Below are 3,384 nucleotides of genomic sequence, written 5' to 3' on the forward strand. Positions count from 1 at the left end.
TAGAGCCTCTGCTGAGCATGGTTTTGACATGGTCACCAATCAAGCCAGGAGTCTCAGGTTAGGGCAAATACAACAAAGTAATGAGACAGCGTGCCATTTGGATGGTTAGACAGGTGCTTTGACTTACAGAACTATTACTAAATTTCACCAATATCCAAAGTACTTTCCTCTGCTGATCAGAATGACCTTCACCCTGTCTGGTGGGATCTGCAGACAGCAAGGGAAACAACTGTTCTATTGTTTTTTTCCCCATACAATACCATGGGAAATCAATAATGAATAATAGGCATGTAGAACTAGAAAGAGAGTAGGTATTACCATGAAGGATGGAATATAAAAACCTATTCCAACTCCTGTGACAAAACCAATTGACTTTAGCCAAAAAAGATCAAGACACAAAATGCTCGATTATCCTCTTAGAACAACTTCTCTAGTTGATAAAAGCCCAGCCATTAACCATTCCCAGTGGAACTATCCTCAGTTACGTGGACAATGGTGGGAATGAGGGGTCAACCTCAGTGCTAGGGAATTAATCAAAACTTTGCCTTGACTACTAACCTTTAAAACAGTCTTTTAATCACAGCACTTTATGCCAGAATTAGACAGATGTGTATTCCAAGAAAAGGCAGGATTTGTGAAAAGCCTTTTATCTTTCTTGCAAGTTCCCAGACCCTCAGCTTAACTGCCAGTGCCATGTTCACAAACTCAGAAGGGCCCACAGATTGCACCCAGATGCTTGTTGTTGAATTAGCAGCACTGATTTGCTTCTGCCCCCATGAAAAAATAATAGCTACCCTATCTTAGTTTTTGTTAAATATATACTAGATAGATAGATAGATAGATAGATAGATAGATAGATAGATAGATAGATAGATAGATAGATAGATAGATAGATGCCATTGTGCAGTTATAACAGGGCCCCAGCCCCATTACTAAAAGAGGGCCAGGGGTAGGGTGACCCACTTACCCTAGCACCTTGCCAGGACTTTCCTGTCCCTTGCCTCCCGTCCCCTCCCCTCCCCTCCCCTCCCCTCCCCTCAGGATCTGCTTGCAGGGGCTGTAGGAGCCTTGCTCATGGAGAGCTAGGAGTTTCCTTCCCAGCACTCAGCCCACCTGAGCAGCCAGGAGCCAGGTTGCCAGGCAACAGCATGTGACCAGGTCAGGAGGCCAGGGATGCTGGAAAAGATAAGAGGGAGGAAGAGCAGGAGGTAGCCAGAAGGGGGAGAGCTAGGGCTGTCTTCAAGTGAACCCTTGAGGAAGAAGGGGGAGTTAGCAGAGCTCAGGACAACAGGGTGAAATTTGCAGACAAGCACTTTTGTTAAAATTTATTCTGGGCTCTGCACAAGCCCATTAGTAGCCTGGGCAGCACTAGCTGGGGAGCTGTTGTAGAAGAGCAGGGTGCATCCAGCAGCAGGGTGCCTGAGGCCAGAGTGGTTTCCCTGCTGTGCTGCAAGGGCAGCTCAGGTTCTCACACCATGGACCTGGAGTGGGATGCTAGGCATCTAGAGCAAACTACCCAGTGGCAGAGGTGCCTGGCCAGACACACCTTGGAAAACAGGCCAGTGCAGGAGCAGGCGTGCCTCAGAGTGGCTTACAGCAGTATACAAAGGTTTATGTACTTCAAGGAGGCATTTATATTTTAGAAATAATAGAGGGTAGAAGGCAGTTGCTAGGAGCAAGAGGAGGAAGGGAGAGAGTAGCCAGGTACCATGCACCAGATCCTGTCCAGGGAAGGTAAGCAATCTAGCTGTCTGTACCCTTGGTTTGCTGAATGTTTGCTTGGTGGGCTCTGCGTGTTTGGGGTGTGTGCTCTGAGAAGCTGGGTGCGATTGCTGATTGCTGAGTGATTGCTGACTGTGCCTGACAGAAGCCCTGACAAGAGGGCAGAAACAGTCTAGGCCCAGCAGGGGATAAAAGACTCCCCAGGTGACCAGAGTGCCAGTGACCAGGGGCTGCGAACAGGGCAAGCAGTTCACAGGCCAGTTCCTAGGCCAGTTCATGGTCTTTCCATTCCCCCCCCCCCCCCCCCCACACACATGCAAACATTTTTTTGAGGGGCAAGCCTTTCAGCTTAGCATGAGGAAGCAGGAAAAAAAGAAGCCCTTTGGAGCCAATGAGCAATAAAGAGGCCAGCTTCCAGGCAAGTTGGCTGGGAAGGTCTGCTTGGCAGAAGAGCAGAGAGAGAGAAGGCAAATTAAGAGACCCAGGGAAATGGCTGGAGGACATCACAATGCCAGAGCCATTGCCACTACCTCTGCTTGCACTTGTGAGGCTTCTGTCCAGGCAGGATTGCTCACCATTGTCTCACTTGTGAGACTTCTACCCAGGTCCGGGTTTGGCACTGTGGGAACTGTGGCTTGGAGGTTCCTTCCAGTGATGGCTAGGTCAGGGAGTACCTGCAGTGTGAGCGGTGCTTCCTGGTGGTGTCTCTTAGGGAACAGGCAAGAGAAATACAAGAGGAGGTGGCAAGGCTCCGCAGCATCCTTCACCATGAGGTGTTCATTGATTCAATGCTAGAGGAGACCTCTGGGACTGCAGAGGAAGAAATGCAAGATGCAGCACTAGAGAAGAGAGAGCGGACATGGACACCCAAGAGGGTGGAAGCTGGAGACTTGTGACTTCTGGCAGCAAGCAGAGATCTTTACCTCAACCTGGAGTGGTTCATCTGGAGAACAGAGATGCAGCCCTAGCAGCAGAGAGGGAGGAGTGCTCTCCATTGGTAGAGGAAGATAAGCCAGGCACCACCAAGGTGGGAAGGCTCAAGAGGACCTCCAACAAGAAGCGATGGGTGGTGGTGGTTGGAAACTCCCTTCTGCGGGGGTGGAGGGAACTATTTGCCGACCTGACCTGTTGTCTCCAGAGGTCTGCTGCTTGCCCGGAGCCTGGATCTAAGATGTCACGGAGGGACTACCAAGGCTCATCTGGCCCTCTGACTACTGCCCCATGTTGCTTATCCATGTGGGCACCAATGATACTGCCAGGGGAGACCTTGAGCATATCAAAAATGACTACAGGGCTTTGGGTGCAAGAAGGAAGGGGTCTGGGGCTCAGGTTGTGTTCTCATTGATCCTTCCAGTCGAGGGAAAGGACCCAGTCATGAGCAGGTGAATCCTGTAGATCAACATCTGGCTGTGCAGCTGATGTTGCCAGCAGGGCTTTGGCTTCATCGACCATGAGATGTTTTTCCAAGAAGGATTACTAGAAAGAGATGGGATCCAACTGACAAAGAGAGGGAAGAGTGTCTTTGCAGACAGGCTCGCTCACCAAGTGAGGAAGGCTTTAAAATAGGTTCTCTGGGGGATGAAGACCAAAGCCCTGAGGTAAGTGGGGAAGCGGGAGACCTGGAGGAAGAGCAAGCGGGAGTGGGCAACAGGGGAGGCGCTT

The sequence above is a fragment of the Alligator mississippiensis genome, chromosome 2 (assembly GCF_030867095.1).
Source record: "Alligator mississippiensis isolate rAllMis1 chromosome 2, rAllMis1, whole genome shotgun sequence".
Taxonomy (NCBI): Eukaryota; Metazoa; Chordata; order Crocodylia; family Alligatoridae; genus Alligator; species Alligator mississippiensis.